The sequence below is a fragment of the Phocoena sinus genome, chromosome 19 (genome assembly GCF_008692025.1).
Source record: "Phocoena sinus isolate mPhoSin1 chromosome 19, mPhoSin1.pri, whole genome shotgun sequence".
NCBI classification, from domain to species: domain Eukaryota; kingdom Metazoa; phylum Chordata; class Mammalia; order Artiodactyla; family Phocoenidae; genus Phocoena; species Phocoena sinus.
The window spans coordinates 44,987,383-45,007,749 of record NC_045781.1 but is presented as its reverse complement, the minus strand read 5'-3'; the positions used below and the strand labels follow the sequence as shown (position 1 = coordinate 45,007,749).

General features: G+C 43.9%; 1 protein-coding gene, 1 non-coding gene and 1 pseudogene across 4 annotated transcripts in view; 1 reads left to right on the top strand and 2 right to left on the bottom strand.

Annotated features, from left to right (window-relative positions):
* The window catches only part of ZNF19 (zinc finger protein 19), a 41,175-nt gene extending 26,243 nt beyond the window's left edge, over nucleotides 1-14,932 (bottom strand). For all 3 annotated transcript variants that reach the window (XM_032612371.1, XM_032612373.1, XM_032612372.1), the window contains exons 1-3: nucleotides 14,641-14,932; nucleotides 13,782-13,846; nucleotides 1,379-1,531 (exon numbers count right to left, since the gene is read on the bottom strand). The gene's annotated coding sequence lies outside the window, so the exon portion shown is untranslated. The remainder of the gene's footprint in view (nucleotides 1-1,378; nucleotides 1,532-13,781; nucleotides 13,847-14,640) is intronic.
* Nucleotides 9,085-9,163, bottom strand: LOC116744844 (annotated as a pseudogene).
* Nucleotides 14,933-18,774: 3,842 nt separating the features above from the next.
* LOC116744857 lies at nucleotides 18,775-18,881 on the top strand. Its single transcript, XR_004347185.1, has one exon. It is a non-coding gene; the product is annotated as a U6 spliceosomal RNA (small nuclear RNA).
* The last annotated feature ends 1,486 nt before the right edge of the window (nucleotides 18,882-20,367 follow it).

The following is a 20,367-nucleotide window of genomic DNA, read 5'->3' as shown; positions in this document are numbered from 1 at the left end:
CTTAGAGTAAGGTTTCCTTTTCTTGGACCTTGGGGCAGGCATCTTTTTTGATCATCACCCCACTCTACACCCAGTAATAACCAGAAACAAATTAGCAAAGGACCCTGAAGAGGCCACAAAACATGCCAAAAGGTCTGAGTTATTACTTTAATTATATCATCCCCTACAGACACTTTGTATTCTTGTTAACCAGTCATATTCTACCAAAAAGCCAGCATCTTCCAAAACTCATTGCATGCTGCAATTTCCTGCTAGCCTCATCTTCTTTCAGTTAATCTACTATGCTAATTCAGGACCTACTGTTCCTCTGCATGAACCACTCTTCTCCAACCTTAGAACCTTTGGAACTGACAGTCTGTGTGTGCAATACTCTCCAGCAGCCTGACCTCTCTTCATCTACGTTCAGTGCCTGCTCACCCTTCAGATCACGCCTGTCTCCACAGATCAGGTCGGGGGCCCCGGGTTACACACTCCACTAGCACAGTATTCCCTCTCTTGTATACCACCTCTCCCAGTTTGAGATAATACACTGATGTATGTTTTCTTCATCCCACAAACATTTATCACATATTTATTTCATTCCAGGCCAAGCATGAGACACAGGAGATAACAGTGGAGAGAGAAAGGTTTGATCTCTTCCATCACGGAGCTTAGACTAAAGAAATCAAAGATTCTCATAGTTAGCTTTAAGACCACAATCGTGATTAGTGCCAGGGAGAATTTATCCTAGATGGGGAGGCTTAAGAATAGGAATTAACTAGGTTGAAAGAAAAATCTTTCCGAAAGTAACAGCATGTGCAAAAACATGTTCCCGATATGAAAGTCCAAGAAGACTGTAGCAGAGCCAAGGGAAGTGTGCTGAACACGAAGGTGAAGTTGCAAGAGGCCAAGTCCCCCATGGCCTCTGCACGTCAAGGACTTCGTCTTCATCCTAAAAGCAACAGACCGCGGCTACAGGGTTCAGAGCAGGTGGAGTGAAACGATCGCACTGGATTAACAGGAGGCTTTCCATTAAACTGAAAGCTCCCTGGGGGAGGGGCTCACGGCCGTCTCATTCGCAGCTATATCCTGGGAACCTACAAGAGCAGCTGGCATTTAGCTGCTCCGTAAGTAGTTGTTGGACCAGGGAGCAGGGGAGGTTGTGGCTGTGTCGGGTCAAAGGGCGTCTCCTTTCCATACCCAGCCTCCATTTCCTAAGGCAGCCGCAGCGGGCTGGGGAAAAGGCGCCAGGGCGGGCTGGACTGCCCGGCGGGCGCCCCCGCTCCCCGGATCCGGTGGCGCCGCCCGACTCCCTCCTCCTCGGCATCAGGGACTAAGGGGACAGCCTCCTCCAGGGGAGTAAAGAGCGTGGCCCGGGCCACAAACCCACAACACTCACCTCAGGAAAGGTGCAATGTGCGGCGTGACCGGAAGTGCGTCACTACGTCGGCTGCGACGCCCAAGTTTCACGAGCTTCCTCTCTAGGAAGCCAGAACGCTCCTCTCTGTGGACTCTGGCTTTCTTCCGCTGGCGCACGTTTTTAACCACGGACCTAGAGAAAAAGCTTATCCTTGTTTAAGCTAACCTCTAGCTGAAACTTAGCATTTCCTTCAATTATATGTTGGCAAAAACCACAGTAGTATCAGCAGTGCCTTGCGACTTTGTCAACAATAGAAATCATAGATGTTTTCATATCACATTGCAATTGAAGTTATAGTGGAACTTAAGTATCATGCACGGTCATTTTTGCCTTGGCTGACAAAAAATGTAAAGTTAACCTAATGTTTTGTTGCAGTACCTATATTGACTATATTTGATGTGATTATCTCCTTGCTGCTGAAAACATACTTAATGGTGAGAGAACGCCTTCCCTGTAAAGTTGGCAACAAAGCAGGTATGTCCGCTCTTCCCACTACTTTTCAACATCCTCCTGGGAGTCCTAGCAAGTGCAAGAAGGCCAGAAAAAGAAATAAAAGGCATAGAGATTGGAAATAAAGAAATAAAACGGTTACTATTTGCAGAGGACATGATTGTCTACACAAAAAAAATCCTAGGGCTTCCCTGGTGGCGCAGTGGTTGAGAGTCCGCCTGCCGATGCAGGGGACGCGGGTTCGTACCCTGGTCTGGGAAGATCCCACATGCTGCGGAGCGGCTGGGCCCGTGAGCCATGGCCGCTGAGCCTGCGCGTCCGGAGCCTGTGCTCCGCGGCGGGAGAGGCCACAACAGTGAGAGGTCCACGTACCGCAAAAAAAAAAAAAGAATCCCAAAGAATCTACAGAACTTCTAGAACTAACAAGTGAGCTTACCAAGGTTGAAACAGGAGGGAAGGGGCCAGGGTACAACCTTCAAAGGAATGACAGCTGTTGAGGGTACGACATAAACTGGTTAGAACCAACTAGGTCTGGACTTCCCTGACCGGCCAGTGGTTGAGACTCTATGCCCCCATTGCAGGGGGCACGGGTTCGACCCCTGGTGGGGGAGCTAAGATTGCACATGCCTCACAGAGTGGGAAGGAAGAAAAAAAGAAAAAAAAAAAAAACTCCAACTAGGTCCAAGATAGCAGAAGATTCAACTTCCCGTAAACCTTGAGTCTCATTATACGCTCATTATAACACACTGCCATATGCTAATGACACACCCACAGGTGCCATGACAGTTCCAAGGCTAACCCTAAAAGGCCAAAAAGTGAGCAGTGGCCCAACTCCTGGAAATCCCCACACCAAGATAGTTGAAATAATCCTCCCAGTCATTAGCCTATGAAATTACCCAGCCCATAAAAACTAACCACCCCATATTTCAGGGCCTCTCGCCTGCTGAGATGGCCCATACTCTCTCTGTGGAGTGTGTATTTCTCTCAATAAATCTATTTCACCTCTCGCTGAATTCCTTCCGCGCAGAGACATAAAGAACCTAAACTTCAGTAGGTCCTGAGACCAGGTGTGTGATTTTTATTAAAAGACAGTGGGTCAAGTCCCAAACTGAGTTGTGTGGCTTCAAGGTCACAGAGTTAAAGTAAAGATGCAAAAAAGATCAATTGTTGTAAACCAAAATTTCCAGCAATAAAATTTCCTGCAACCTTAATAAATTTTAAAAAATAGTACCATTTACAGCAGCATAAAAAACATGAAATACTTAATGCCTAACAAAATATGTACAAGATATGCATGCTGAAACTATAAAATAATCACAAAAGAGATGAATGTATACCTAATAAATTGAGATACTGTGTTCATTGATTGAAAAACTCAGTATTATTAAGATGTCAGTTATCCCCCAAATTGCTCTATATATTCAAAGCAAGCCAGTCAAAATCCCAGCAAGACCTTTGTAGAAATCAATAAGCTGATTAAATTGCATGTCAATCATTTAACAGAGCTGAAAAAAAGCAGTGGAGAAAGGAGGGATTTTTCAATAAATTATGCTGGAACATTTGGATATCCCAATAGAAAAATAAGATTCTTACTTCACAGCATCACTAAAATAAATTCCAGGTGGACGAAAAATCTACTTGCAACAAATCTACATCTTTGATGAGAAAGTATGAGCAGTATGATTTCTACAGATGTGTTAATACTGTCTGCCCACACATCTGATGCCTGAACTCTGTAATGGATACCTCAACATGGGGCTGCTCAAGCTACAGTCCAGCATCCCTGGCAGATGGACGTGGTGTCTTCAGAGGCATCTCGCATGGCCTCCCTGTACATGTTTGTACCCACTTGCCACCAACCTTGCCATAATGCCCAGTGGCACTGATTACCTCTTCATGTCCTGTGTTGTCTCCTATGACTGCCCCTCCTGCCCTTCTGTAAGCCAAGGAGAAAGGCCTCAGGAGAAATCAAACCTGCTAACACCTTGATTTTGAACTTCCAGCCTCCAGAATTGTGAGAAAATAAATCTCCGTAGTTTAAGCCTCACAGTCTGTGGTATTTGTTACGGCAGTACGTGCAAACTAGTTTAGACATATAAAGTTAAGATATGTTGTCAGTGTTAGAGGCTGCTAGTTGCCTGTACAAACATCTATTTGTCCCTCTTATTTAGTAACAGAAAAGCTCATCAGGGGTTGGCACCTTATCTCTCATCCAAGGACAGTTCTTGCCATCCTTGTAAGTCTGTGGCTCTCCCAGGACTAAGTTCTGCACAGTGAAGTGGAAGTGGAAGTGTTCTCAGCACTTACAGGATATTTCCTTGAAAGGAAGGTGACATGCTCTTCTTCTTTTCCTCCATCCTGCATCCTGGAATGGCTGGAGCTCTAGCTGTTGCTTTAGACAATGAGGATATTGCCCCATCTGATGGATGGCAGTGTGGTGAACTGGAAGGAGGCAGGATTCCCGCTGCCAGTGTGCAGCTGCCTATCTCCAGATCTCTTTTATTTTTTAATATATATTTTAAATTTTATTTATTTATTTATTTTTGGCTGCCTTGGGACTTCGTTGCTGCGCGCTGGCTTTCTCTAGTTGAGGCGAGCGGGGACTACTCTTCATTGCAGTGCCCGGGCTTCTTACGGTGGTGGCTTCTCTTGTTGCAGAGCACAGGCTCTAGGCGCATGGGCTTCAGTAGTTGTGGCATGTGTGCTCAATAGTTGTGGTGCACGGGCTTAGTTGCTCCGTGGCATGTTGGATCTTCCCAGACCAGGGCTCGAATCCGTGTCCCCTGCATTGGCAGGCAGATTCCCAACCACTGCACCACCAGGGAAGTCCCCAGATCTCTTTTTAAAAAAGGAAAAATCAACTCCATTCTTATTTTAAGCTCTATTATTTTGGATTTTCAATTATGTGCACTTGAACCTAACCAAGCCTGATCCAAAGACAGTAAGTCAGTTAGAGGGGGACTCCAGCAGTGGCACCTAGGTCACATATCATGGATAATCTGCTAGATACTCAAGTTCAGGAAGATGGAGCTACTCCGTTACCTTAGAGATAAGAGACACCTTGGGGGTCCAGCTCTCTGGCTCAGGCACTTACTATGAAGGTACTACTTTCAAATAGTTGTAGCAACAAAAATGCCAGTGCCATGCAGCCACTAAGCCTTACTGGGGAATCTAGGAACGAGGTCCTCTGCCTCCTAGAGCTGTATTTTCAACTTCTGCACATGCTACCTCCCTGACAACAGCAGTTTTGAGACTGTCAAACACACAATGAGCCACTCTGTACTAGATATGCCTCGCTGTTTTATCTCAACCCATTCACCGCCCTCTTTTCTCCAAAGCCAATATACAGCCTCCCTTTGCCTTGATCTGATCCCCAGTGTCTTCCACTCACAAAGAGCATAGCAAAGTCACCTCAAATGTGTCTTTTCGGTCACTGAATTACATTTGTTACAGATCTTGCTTGCAGACTTTAGGGCATCACTCTGTGACAGTTAGAGCATGGGCTCTGAAGCCAGACTGCCTGGGTTTGAATCTCTGCTCTTCCAGTTACTAGCTGTATCTTTGGGCAACCTACTTAACCTCTCTGTTCCTCACTTTCCTAACTGAAACAAGATAACAGTACTTCAAAGGCTGTTAGGAGTTAGTAAGTTAATGCACTGTGGAGCACCTAGCAGAGATAAGTGCCACAAATTGTTACTGGTTAGTAGCATTTATTAAAGAACAGCTATGGCAAATTAAAGGCTAGTATTCTGTTGGGGAAGCAACAACAGGAACTAACAAACCTCAACTCAAGTGACTTCAACCATTTCTTTATCTGAATCACTTTGGTTTCGGCAGAATTATAAGTCCACTACTAAAAATGATTCCCCTCCCCAGGCAGGGGTAGATTGCTGTCAAGTAAAGAGGAAGTGGTGAAGTCATTCTCTCAGGGCCAGATTTCAGTCAACAGGTTAAATCTGGAACTGAAAAACTGCCATGACAGTAGATGACAGTACAAGGTGGCATGGGAAGTAACAAGGCACAGGTTGACGGGCATCCAAAGAAGAGAACCACCTCCTTATTTTTACAAAAACATATCCTCAGTATCTCTTTAGACCAGTGGAAACAATTTTGATTGTTATGAATGAGGGTAGGGGAGAACATCACAAATAGTATCTAGTGGGTAGAGGCCAGTGGGTAGGCTAAACATCCTATAACTCACAGGACAGTGTCCAGCAAAAAATTAACAGGTCCTAAATGTCAATAGTGCTGCGTTTGTAAAATCCTGCTTCAGACTGAGAACCAAAGCCATTTCCTTGGGTGTAAAAGCCCCCTAACCAGATCAAAGGGCAGGGCAAACATGCTATGCCGGGCATTATATGATAATATCAAGCTTTTGCACGGAAATAGGAGTAATAAAAATCTTCCTATAGGTTTTATAGACAAACAAACAGGAATGACAAGGGGCATATTTGAAAATATTTTTTAGAATAAGAAAAATAACTTGGGTACAATGCTAAGCTAATGATTTATAAATGTCAGTGGGAAATTATACGTTACCAACATTGATTCAAGAAGAAATAGACAATGTAATGGACAATGCCAGGGAAGGAATTACTAAAGTAGTGAAAGTTCTACTCTGCTGTACACTACCCCCAACAAAAGCAACTGGTCCAGGCAGCTTTACAGGTGAACTTTTTTCAAATCTCCAAAGAACAGATAATTGCTAGGCTTTTGAAACTGTTCCAAAGCACAGAGAAAGAATAGTCTCCTAACTATTTTTAGCAACGTGCTATAATTCAGGTCCCAAATCTTGACAAAGAGTGAAAAAAATTACAGGCCAATCACACTTATGAATATAGATGCTAATATCCTAAACATATTAATATAATCCAGCAACATTTAAAGAAACTTAACAACACTATACCCAACTAAGATTATGAGAACATAAGTATGACTCAATATTAGGAAAAACATTAATATAATTAACTATATAAATAGGTCAAAAAAGAAATATCATCTTTAACAATCTAAAATAAGATAAAATTCAGCATCCACTTCTATTAGAAACTGAGTAGGAAATAAATACTTTAAAAATATTTTCTAATTAATACATTCATCTACCCTACAGAATATTCAATAGAGATTTTGTTTTATAATAACTTGAAATTTTCATTAAAGTGCTTAAATTGCTGTAACTTCCAACCATTTAGGATGCCTGAATGTTGACTTGGCTTAATCGAGGGTTAAAGGCTTTCCCACATTCACAACACTTGAATGGTTGCCTCTGTATGAACCATCAGAATCATAGCTACATCTTCTCCAATACATCACTCACATGAAAGGTTTCTTCATAGTGTGGAATCAGTGAAGCTAAATCAAGTTTATGTTAACTCTGAAGGTTTTGAGACATATGAGACATTGAAATGGCTCAATATCAGTATGGATTCTGTTACAAGTGAAAGAAATCCCAACTCAAAACTATTTAAGCAAAGAATTTAATTTTTTGATTTACATCACTGAAAAATCCAGAGGCAAGTTTAGTTCTCTGCATCTCTGTTTGCAGGGCTGGCTTTCTTCTCAGCCTTCACGTGGGTCAAGGCTAACATCCATGTCCAGCAGAAAAGAATGTCACTTCATGGTAGGTTTTGCACAGTCAAAGGGTCCATTCTGATTGGATGAACTTGGGTCACCTGAACCCACCATTGTGGTGGGTGGAAGGAACAGTACAGATGGGCCAGATTAGGCTACATGTTCCACCTTTGCAGTAGGGAACAGAGCCCCACCCAAACCACATGAACTGTTGTGTTGGGGCAGAGTCGTATTTCCCCCAAAAGTAGGGCAGTAATTACCATGAAAATGGGGTAAAAAATGCTGGGAGGCCAAAAGAACCAAGGTCCAGGACAGGCTTCTTTCTAGGGTGGGCATACCCAAGTTGATGTAGCTGGGAGGAAGTCCTAAAGGTTTTCCCACACTTGCTACACTCATATGGTTTTTTTCCACTGTGGATTCTCTGATGCCGACTTAATGTTGACTTAACAGCAAAAGCTTTGCTGCACTCATTGCATTCATTTTTGGCTGCGTCAGGTCTTAGTTGCGGCCCGCAGGACTTCCTTGAGGCATGCGGCATCTTTCCTAGTGGCGCACGGGTTCTTCATTGCAGTGTGCGGGTTTTCTCTTTAGATGTGGCGTGCAGGCTCCACAGCGCGTGGGCTCTGTAGTTTCTGGCACGCAGGCTCTCTAGCTGAGGCGTGTGAGCTCAGTAGTTGTGGCGAGTGGGCTCAGTTACCCTGCGGCATGTGGGATCTTAGTTCCCTGACCAGGGATCGAACCCGTGTCCCCTGCATTGTAGGGTGGATTCTTCACCACTGCACCACCAGGGAAGCACAAAATTTAACCAATATTTCTAAATTTTTGAGTTGTTAAAAAAATAAATTTTATATTCAAGTGTTGATCTTTATCAATTTGTACACTTTTGTTAATTTGTATTCTAAAATATTAGCTTTTTATATCTTTTGCAAAATAAAACTATGTGCTGAACACCTGCTTTATTTTTCCTTTTCTTTACAAATTAGCTGACCTTGATTTTAAACCACTAGTACATAAGCTCCATGAGAGCAGGGACTTTGTTTTCTTTCCTGCTATCTTGGGTGTCTTGAACAATACCTGGCACATAGTAGACAATAAATATGATAAATAAATGATTGAATAATTGTTTGTTACTCTGTATAAATAGGCATACAACTCACGCACTGCAATAATAAAATTATTCTGGCTCAAAAATAACTGTACAATTCCAGACCTGACCTCTCCCCAAGATTACAGAGCTGCATTCTCAACAGCCTGCTATATACCCAGGGAGGTGGGTGTCCCAAGGAAACTCAAACTTCGTGGCATTAAGTCTAGTGTCATCTACCATAAAAACTGTTTTTATATCAGGACTCCCCTACGTTACCCAATTCACTAACACTTTTACTAAGCTCTGTCAGCGGTACCAGGACATTTCTCACAATCCTTTCCATCCCTACATCACCCTGTCTCCAAACTTGTGTAGGCCTCCAAAGTTATTAATTGCACTATAATGACAATGGAATAGGGGTTTATGCCTTCATTTTCTCCTCAGTCCAATCAAATTACATACTATTTTGAGTTAGTATTTCTAAAACAGAGCCCATTACGGAACTCTGTCACGATGGCAAAGGCACCGCGGTGGGGCCCCTGCTCCACACTCCCATTTGACTGCTCTCTCATTTTCTGAATACATGTTGTCAGGTCCGAGGGCCTCTTCCATCCTTGTCAAGGGGACTGCTAACCTTCTCTCCTTTCATACAACATGACTGCTCTCTCATTTTCTGTTCCCATGCAGTAAGTTCCCTAGGACAGAACTCTTCAGGTCGGCCATAAACTCTGTGTTCTAGACTTTCCACACGCACCAACATTTATGCACGGATGGCTAAGTAAGGGGGCTTAAGGATATGCTCTGCAGTAGAAGAGAAATGTCCAAAGAAATATAATGTGAGCCATAAATGCAAGCTACATATGTAATTTAAAGTTTCTGGTGGCCACATTAAAAAAGTAAAAAGAAAATGGCAACATTAATTTTAATAATACATTTTATGTAATATATTTAATATATTTAAATATATTTTATTTAAACCAATATATCCAAAATTTTATTTCAACATGAAATCAACATAAAGATTATTAATGAGGTCATTTACATTTTTTTATTTACTTTTTTTTTTTTTTTTTTGGCCGTGCCGCATGGCATGTAGGATTTTAGTTCCCTGACCAGGGATGGAACCCACGCCCCCTGCAGTGGAACCGCAGAGTCTTAACCACTGAACTGCAAGGTAAGTCCCCTCAATTACATTTTTTTATACTAGGTCTTCAAACTCTGGTACTTACAGCATCTCTCAATCTGAATCAGCCCCACTTCAAGTGCTTAAGAGTTTAATTTAATAAGCACAGGTAGCTAGTGACTACCATGATAACAGCACAGAAGTAGAGAAAAGAAAATCTTATTAGGTTTTCAGTCCTAAGCCCTATGCTTTTGAATGCTTACTAAGAAAGTCAGAAGAATGAATGCTTGAAGGAGAGACCCAGAAATATCTTTTTTTTTTTTTTGCTGACAAAGCAAAAGACTTTATCGGGAAGGGGGCGCCCGGGCAGAGAGCAGCTGGGTAAGGGAACCCAGGAAAACTGCTCTGCCACGTGGCTCACAGCCTCAGGGTTTATCAGAAATATCCATTCTTACAACTAACACAAGAAACTAACACAGTATTGTGAAGCAATTATACTCCAATAAAGGTCTATTTAAAAAATATATCCTGGGCTTCCCTGGTGGCACAGTGGTTGAGAGTCCGCCTGCCGATGCAGGGGACACGGGTTTGTGCCCCGGTCCGGGAGGATCCCACATGCCGCGGAGCGGCTGGGCCCGTGAGCCATGGCTGCTGAGCCTGCGCGTCCGGAGCCTGTGCTCCGCAACGGGAGAGGCCACAACAGTGAGAGGCCCGCGTACCGCAAAAAAAAAAAAAGGGGGGGGGTACTGTGAAGCCTCTGCTTGAGCCCCTCCAGCAGATTTCCCTCTGAACAGCCTACTCAACTCCAGATGGTCTTCCTAGGAGAAGATGCTTCCTGATTCTAATGGCTGCTAGGTAGCTCCTCGGGCCATCTCTCTTTATGCCCCTCACATAATCTGTCCTCTGCCAGACAAACCTGCCAGCAGCCCAACTCTCCCTTCCCATACAGTGCCATGATCTGATCCCCTGGTCTCTTTGGTGCCTTCCCTGTGCGGTGATGACCCTTCCATCTCCTCACTCCCAGGTCTCATGAGGTTCTGGCATCACCACATGGCTAACTCAGATGCCCTGATGACTAAAGAAAAAAAATATTGTTGCCTGCCATTCCAGTTTTACAAGGATCAAGCCATTAGCCACTGCAGTCTTCCACCCACAATGCGCCTGAGAGGAATTCAGGATGGAGAAGAATTCAGGATGGAGAAAAACAGGAATCGTTCTGTGCTCTGGATACAACCCCTAGTTAGTTAAGATACATATCTAAGGAAATTTTTCAATGACCCCAAATTCTTGAATCTTCCCATGCAAAGCACTAAAATCATTAACTCAAGATGCCTTTGTGTTTAGGAGTAATCTTTTGATGTTTGACATGTTTTTTTTTTCTCCCCCATGGCAAATATTCATATACATCCTGGCTCCTTCCTTATCTCTTCAGAACAGTTTCTCAGAGCTGAGAGGCTGTCTCCTGGGCTACAGTCCTTAGTAAAACACTGAATAAACTCAACTCACAGCTCTTATGTTGTGCTTTTTTTCTTTTAAGCTGATACAACCTTCATCCCAGTTATGTTCCTCATTTATATGAGCCACAATCCAGTTTTGAACTCATCTCCCTTCCTAAACTGGCTCCTTTTCTCCTCCAAATTCATACCAACTGCTCAGTACGTGAGAAACAAATGGTGAGAAACAAATGCTCAAACATGATGTTGGTTCTGATTTTGATCCCTTGTCTCAGTGAGTTAGTACCAACACTTTCAGCCTGGTCTCCTATGCTAGAAACCTGAGAATCCCTCTTGACCATTTCCCTACTCACCGCTCAGTTCTGACAAACAATCAGTAATCAGATCCTGCCAATTTTATCTCCTAAGTATTTCTTGGATCTGACTCCTACTCTCCATCACTACTCACCATATAATTTTTCAGTTCCTCAGCAACTGTCCTGTGGAGCACTGCAACAGTCCCTAACTCCAGACTCATCCTCCAAGTCCACCTTCTGTCCGGCACATAGAATGATCTATAGAAAATGCCAACCTGACCTCAACTCTGTGGGTTAAAACACTTAAATGGATCACCACACAACAGCAAACTTAAGCCCAAGATCCTGACCCTAAGCTCCACAGGCAACAAATGTCAGAAGATTAGAGACACTTTTTTTTGAATAAATTTATTTATTTGTTTTTATGTTTGGCTGTGTTGGGTCTTCACTGCTGTGCACAGGCTTTCTCTAGATGTGGCGAGTGAGGGCTACTCTTCGTTGTGGTGCGCGGGCTTCTCATTGCGGTGGCTTCTCTTGTTGTGGAGCACAGGCTCTAGGTGCACAGGTTTCAGTACTTGTGGCTCACGGGCTCTGGAGCGCAGGCTCAGTAGTTGTGGCACAGGGGCTTAGTTGCTCCGCAGCGTGTGGGATCTTCCCAGGCCAGGGATTGAACCCGTGTCCCCTGCATTGGCAGGCAGATCCTTTTTATTTTATTTATTTATTTTTGGCTGCGTTGGGTCTTCATTGCTGCCTGCGGGCTTTTTCTAGTTGCGGCGAGCAGGGGCTACTCTTCGTTGTGGTGCACAGGCTTCTCATTGCAGTGGCCTCTCTTGTTGTGGAGCACGGGCTCTAGGTGCGTGGGCTCAGTAGTTGTGGTTCGCGGGCTCTGGAGCACTGGCTTAGTAGTTGTGGCGCATGGGCTTAGCTGCTCTGTGGCATGTGGGATCTTCCTGGACCAGGGCTCGAACCCGTGTCCCCTGCATTGGCAGGCGGATTCTTAACCTCTGCACCACCAGGGAAACCCAGGGCCTCTCACTTTCTGAGATGGCCCACACTGTCTCTGTGGAGTGTGTTTCTCCTAGGGCCACTCTCGCCCTTTGAGATGGACCACTTTCTGTCTATGGAACTGTAACCCAGCAGGACTCCATGGGGCCTTCCTGGGACAGGCCTTCCCCGTATCCTCTGCTTTAGCTCCTCTCTGAAGTACTTAGAGAGTAGCATTTGATGCACATTTCCTGAGTTGTTTTGCAGATGTAACCGCTCCCCCACCCCAGGCCTCCTGGAGCCTCAGGACTGATAATGTTAGCCCTGTGACCCCATCCTGCTACACCATCAGCCAATCAGAGAACTGTGCACAAGCTGACCACACACCCTGCACCCCCCTCCCTCACCCGGCTTTTAAAAGTGCTTTGCTGAAACCCTTTGGGGAGTTTGGGGCTTTTAGGGCATGAGCCACCTCGTCTCCTTGCATGGCCTTGCAATAAACCTTTCTCTGCTTCAAACTTCAACGTTTCAGTTTGTTTAGCCTCACTGTGCATTGGGCACAGGAACTTACATTAACAGAATGTGTATCTCTACAAATAAATCCACTTCTTACCTATCACTTTGTCTCTCACTGAATGCCTTCTTCGAGGAGACATAAAGAACCTGAGTGTCATTAAATCCTGAGACCAGGTCTGTGATCTCAATTAAAAAACAGGGAGGGCTTCCCTGGTGGCGCAGTGGTTGAGAGTCCGCCTGCCGATGCAGGGGACGCGGGTTCGTGCCCCAGTCCGGGAAGATCCCACGTGCCGCGGAGTGGCTGGGCCCGTGAGCCATGGCCGCTGAGCCTGCTTGTCTGGAGCCTGTGCTCCGCAACGGGAGAGGCCGTGGCAGTGAGAGGCCCGCGTACCGCAAAAAAAAAAACAACAGGGAGTTCAAGTCCCAGTCTGGGTTTCGACTGGATTCAAGTCCCATCTGAGTTGTGCGGTTTCAGCACAGGCCCCCCTTTTCTTGCCTTCCTCCTGCTGTCCCTCTGCCCCCACTTCCCAAGAACCTTGTGATCCACACCACTAGCCCGAGTCCCTCATTCTCACATATCCCTCCGTGGGGGAAACTATTGAACTTGGAGATCCTCTGGCTGAGCAGAAATCCTCAGAATGCAGGAGGCTGTACTTTTGCTTCCCAGAACATTCTCTCCAGCTATCTCCAGCCATCACTTCCTGGGCCCTGGGGTCTCTGCTGCTTAGCCTCTCACCATCATCCAGTCTCACTGGGGTAGGAGGGGGGTTGGATGAGGGACGTGTGAACAGGGGTCTTCCTACTGCTTTGGCTCTGGGACTGTGTCAGAATCACCCCTCTCATCCTCCATGTCCTTCAAATCAGATCTCTTGAAGACACATCTGAGGGATCCCATGCTCACCTTGTGCCAGGCTTTCAGGGGCCTGATAGCCATCACCGGGGCTCCCTCTCAATGAAGGGCTGGGGCTGAGAGAAGAAGCAAAGAGAAACAAGAGTGAGCCCAACTCAGTCAATACCTTTCCTTTAAACCTGCAAACCTGTATTAGCTGCGAATAACGACAGCTGACATTTACTGAAGGCCTGCAATGTGCCAGCCTCAGAACTCGGGCACCTTACTATGTACTAGGAGATACGTAATACTGTTGTCCTCATTTGACCAAAACAAAGAAATGAGCCTTAGAAAGTTTAATTAATTATTTTAGGCCACAAGATCTGTATTCATAACCACTAAGTAATGCTCTCTCCCGCGTGAAACAATAGAGCAAAAAAATACACGTAAACAAAAGCAAGATGCCAGGCCACACAGGGCTCATGAACGTTAAGAACATCGTCTTCTGCCCCCAAACAATGGGGTTATTACGAGCAGGAGCAGCGGTTATGATCAGACTTGATTAATATCGACTTTCCCATGAGGCTGAAAAGTCCCCGCGTCCGTCTCAATCACAGTTGCGTCCCCGGAACCTGGAACAACACTGCACTTAGTAGGCGCTCGATACGGTCACTTTCTAAACCGTAGCGTGTCACTTACCGGGGCCACCCCTTCCAAGGCTGTCCACATCCCCACCCCACTCCCAAAGCGGCCGCGGCGGGGGGCTGAGGGAGTCCGGGCAGGGCTGGACTGCCCGCAGACCTCCTCGCTCGATGCGGCCCTGCGCCACCGCCCGACCCCCTCCCGGGCCCGCCTCCCCGTGGCCTGGGGGAATCTGTGGCGCTCCGCGCCCGGAGTGCGGAACAGGAACGCCTGTTCACCCCACACTCACCTCCGACGGTGGGCAGCGGCGCTCCGGACGTACTTCACCAGCTGGCGCGCTTTGCGGAGCCTGCGCTTCAGCTCCTCTAGGACGCCCGCGCTTCTCTGGGGGCTTCTCTCCCTTTCACCCGGACCAACTCCTACGAAGAGCACGCTGCTTTTTTTTCCCGGTGGCCTACGGTGGCACTACCTTTCAGCATTTTGTATGGGGCGGAAGAAGCCAAAGGCCAGCCTCGATGAGCGCTAGCATTTGGGGATTCTCTTATTTGACTGCAGTCAAGCTGGCTGTGCTCATTGGATCGGGTCAGATTTCGCTGTAGGTCAATCAAGTTGCAACTGCAGTATGAAGAATGGATTTAAGCTGGGCAGGAAAGCAGTTAGGAGGCTATTAAAAAGGCCCAGTCACGATAAAGAACAGCTGGATCAAGGCAGTACTGTTTATAACTCTTTGTAATGGGAAACAGCTGTAACTGTAGATACACACAAGCTCATTTATATGAATCACCTGTACATTTATTCAGCCTTCTGGATGGTACCGCTCTAGAAATTAATCTTTAGATATTCTTAATTTCCCATCACACATAATTAGCATCCAGACTACTTCAAAATCGACAATGTTTATTCTGTCCCAGTGCTCTTGGCTGACAACAAAATGTTCCGAGATATGCCTTCTTCATTTAAAGATCACTCCAGGGACTTCCCTGGTGGCACGTAGTGGTTAAGAATCCGCCTGCCAATGCAGGGGACACCAGTTCGAGCCCTAGTCCGGGAAGATCCGGCATGCCGCAGAGCAACTAAACCACCGCGCCACAACTAATGATCTTGAGCTCTTGAGCCCGCGAACCACAACTACTGAAGCTCGCGCGCCTAGAGCCCATGCTCAGCAACAAGAGAAGCCACCACAGTGAGAAGCCCGTGCACTGCAACGAAGAGTAGCCCCTGCTCGCCGCAACTAGAGAAAGCCTGCACGGAGCAACGAAGACCGAACACAGCCAAAAATAAATAAATAATTTTAAAAATAAAATAAAGATCACACCAAGGACCTCCCTGGTGGTCCAGCGGTTAAGACTCTGTACTCCCAAAGCAGGGGGCCCGGGAACTAGATCTTGCATGCTGCAACTAAGACCCAGCACAGCAAAATAAATTAAAAACAAAACAAAAGTCGGCCCTGTTTAAGGAAAAAAAAAAATCACTCCGTTATTTCAACGAGGAAACGGAATCCTAGAAAAAGGAGACATATCTGAGATCTCACAGCAACCTAGGCGGCTTTCTGGCCACCTTTGCAGTATGACCCTGGCTTTTATCTCCGTTCTCACTGCTTCAACTCAGTCACTGAGGGCCTTAACATCTCTTGGGGCTCTGCAAACACTTCCAGTTCCACTTTTCCTAGACAGATAATTATCAGGCCCTGATGAGGCTGGACTGTAAACTCTGTAATTCAGTTCAAATTCAACTAGTAGGAAAAATACAAAGGGGACTTAGACTCTAGGCAGAATTCTTCAGCCCAATTTATTGCTCTGGATACAGACAGAAGGTCTTTTCTGGGGGGCTTCTGGCTGGACAGATCTTCCATAGAGAGGCTGTGGTACTTGGCTTCCAAGGATGGGGTTGAGGGCATCTATTCATGTTGTTGGAGGCTCAGGATCTTGGCTGCAGGGGAGCCCTGGCTACCAGTTAGTGGTCCTTTAGGAATATTGAGGGGGAGAAAAAATAGAAAAAGGAGAAGGTTGACCAAATAACACTAGGATACTGGAGAGCCTTCAGTTTACACTTGGAATAGTCACAACTTAATGGTTTTCAATTTTTCCCCCTATGTGGCTTCACTAGTGATGTCATTTATATTGTATCTGAAGCTTTCCCACATTAATTCCATAACATTGTTTCCCATATCAGTGATTTCCAAGGTCAAGGGTTAAGGGAGGATTTAACTACAAATGGGCAGCAGAGAGTTTTATTGAAATGATAGAATCTTGATTGCAGTAGTGGTGATTACATAACTATGCGATTGTCCAGGCTCATAGACCTATACATTCAAAAAAGAGTAAATTTTACTGTATGTAAGCTTAAAATCAATAAAAAGCAAAAGTTTACAAACATCCTTATAAAAGAATATGTAAACACAGAAAATTCAAATTCTATAAAAAAGTACAACAGGGAATGTAAATTGATACAGCCACTGTGGAGAACAGTATGGAGGTTCCTTAAAAAACTAAAAATAGAATTACCATATGATCCAGCAATCCCACTGCTGGGCATATACCCAGAGAAAGCCATAATTCAAAAAGACACATGCATCCCAATGTTCATTGCTGCACTATTTACAATAGCCAGGTCACGGAAGCAACCTAAATGCCCATTGACAGATGAATGGATAAAGAAGATGTGGTACATATACACAATGGAATATTACTTAGCCATAAAAAGGAACAAAATCTGGTCATCTGTAGAGATGTGGATGGACCTAGAGACCGTCATACAGAGTGATGTAAGTCAGAAAGAGAAAAACAAATATTGTACATTAACACATATATGTGGAATCTAGAAAAATGGTACAGATGAACTGGTTTGCAAGGCAGAATCAGAGACACAGATGTAGAAAACAAACATATGGACATGAAAGGGGGAAAGCAGGGGTGGGGGTTAATGATGGTTAGATGAATTGGGAGATTGGGATTGACATGTACACACTAATATGTATAAAATAGATAACTAATAAGAACCTGCTGTATAAAAAATGAATAACTTTAAAAAAATAAAAAATATATATATCATCACCATTATAAAAAAGTGGTTAGACGAACTAAAAAAAAATTTGATAAGTTAGATACAAATAAAAGACCTATGGAATAATTTTTTTAAAAAGTATACCAAAGCAATGTAAAAATTATTGGAAATCCCATGGAAAACAGGAGAAAACAATATTTGGTAAACACCTTTGTAGAAATCTTTCCATGCATATAAGCTCATATGCATATTACATGACCATAAATTCAATTTTATAGAAAATATTGTAGTAGATGTATTCAAGCTCCATAATTCTCATGGGATCAATATGAAATTAATTCCCAGCTAAGACCACATCTTTGCCTAGCTTTTTCCCTGGTCCTGTATCTCCTAAGCACACTCAATTAATCACTTGCACAAGAATCCCCATCTCAGGCTCTGCTTCTGTTAGAATCTGGCCCAAAACAGGTATCATACTATGTATGCTCAACCATAACTTACTTGTCAGTCAACAAGGTATGGGCATGTCTTTTTCACATTAACAGTGATTCCCAATATTGTTCTAAGTGACTGTACAGTATTCCACAGCAGTTATAATAATTTATCTAATCACCTATTGATGGATATTGATTATATATCCACCTATTGATGCATATTTAGGTCATTTCTAATTTATCATTAATATAAACTGTATATTAGGCTACAAGAAATACCCTCATAAGTATATTTCTGAATACAATTTTATTATTACCCGAGAGTAAATTTCTAGTAGATGTGGAATTTCTGAGTCTAAGGGGTAGCATATTTAAAACTTTATTACATACACTGCTAGCAAACTGCCACCCAGAAAGTTCATCATCAATTTATGGTCACAACAGAGCACAAGAACGCCCATTTCCCCACACCCGCACCCAAAACTGGATTTGCCAATATATATATATATTTTTTTCGGTATGAGGGCCTCTCACTGCTGTGGCCTCTCCCATTGAAGAGCACAGCTTGACAGAGATGGAAAATATAAAACCATGATATTAAACATCAGTGAAGATGAATGAACTTGAGCTACGTGGTTAAATCTCAAGTCTATAAAGTTGAATTTAAAAAGTAAGCTGGGGGCTTCCCTGGTGGCGCAGTGGTTGAGAATCTGCCTGCCAATGCAGGGGACACAGGTTCGAGCCCTGGTTTGGGAAGATCCCACATGCCACGGAGAAACTGGGCCCGTGAGCCACAATTACTGAGCCTGCACATCTGGAGCCTGTGCACCGCAACAAGAGAGGCTGCGACAGTGAGAGGCCCGTGCCCCGCGATGAAGAGTGGCCCTCGCTTGCCACAACTAGAGAAAGCCCTCACACAGAAACGAAGACCCAACATAGCCATAAATAAATAAATAAAGTTGTAAAAAAAAAAAAATAGTAAGCTGGTACTCGCTTCAGCAGCACATATACTAAAATTGGAACGATACAGAGAAGATTAGCATGACCCCTTCACAAGGATAACACACAAATTCATGAAGTGTTCCATATTTTTTTCAAACTACCACTGGCATTTTTCACAGAACTAGAACAAAAAATTTCACAATTTGTATGGAAGCACAAAAGATGCCGAATAGCCAAAGCAATCTTGAGGAAAAAAAACGGAGCTGGAGGAATCAGGCTCCCTGACTTCAGACTATACTACAAAGTTACAGTAATCGAGACAGTATGGTACTGGCACAAAAACAGAAATATAGATCAATGGAACAGGATAGAAAGCCCAGAGATAAACCCACGCACATATGGTCACCTTATCTTTGATAAAGGAGGGAGGAATGTACAGTGGAGAAAGGACAGCCTCTTCAATAAGTGGTGCTGGGAAAACTGGACAGGTACGTGTAAAGGTATGAGATTAGAACACTCCCTAACACCATACACAAAAATAAACTCAAAATGGATTAAAGAACTAACTGTAAGGCCAGACACCATCAAACTCTTAGAGGAAAACATAGGCAGAATACTCTATGACATAAATCACAGCAAGATCCTTTTTGACCCACCTTCTAGAGAAATGGAAATAAAAACAAAAATAAACAAATGGGACCTAATGAAACTTCAAAGCTTTTGCACAACAAAGGAAACCATAAACAAGATGAAAAGACAACCCTCAGAATGGGAGAAAATATTTGCAAATGAAGCAACTGACAAAGGATTAATCTCCAAAACATACAAGCAGCTCATGCAGCTCAATAACAAAAAAACAAACAACCCAATCCAAAAATGGGCAGAAGACCTAAATAGACATTTCTCCAAAGAAGATATACAGATTGCCAAAAAACACATGAAAGAATGCTTAACATCATTAATCATTAGAGAAATGCAAATCAAAACTACAATGAGGTATCATCTCACACTGGTCAGAATGGCCATCATCAAAAAATCTAGAAACAATAAATGCTGGAGAGGGTGTGGAGAAAAGGGAACACTCTTGCACTGCTGGTGGGAATGTGAATTGGTACAGCCACTATGGAGAACAGTATGGAGGTTCCTTAAAAAACTACAAATAGAACTACCATATGACCCAGCAATCCCACTACTGGGCATATACCCTGAGAAAACCATAATTCAAAAAGAGTCAAGTACCAAAATGTTCATTGCAGCTCTATTTACAATAGCCAGGACATGGAAGCAACCTAAGTGTCCATCCACAGATGAATGGATAAAGAAGATGTGGCACATATATACAATGGAATATTACTCAGCCATAAAAAGGAACAAAACTGAGTTATTTGTAGTGAGGTGGATGGACCTAGAGACTGTCATACAGAGTGAAGTAAGTCAGAAAGAGAAAAACAAATACCATATGCTAACACATATATATGGAAAAAAAAAAAAGGTCAGAAGAACCTAGGGGCAAGATGGGAATAAAGATGCAGACCTACTAGAGAATGGACTTGAGGATACGGGGAGGGGGAAGGGTAAGCTGGGACAGAGTGAGACAGTGGCATGGACATATATACACTACCAAACGTAAAATAGAT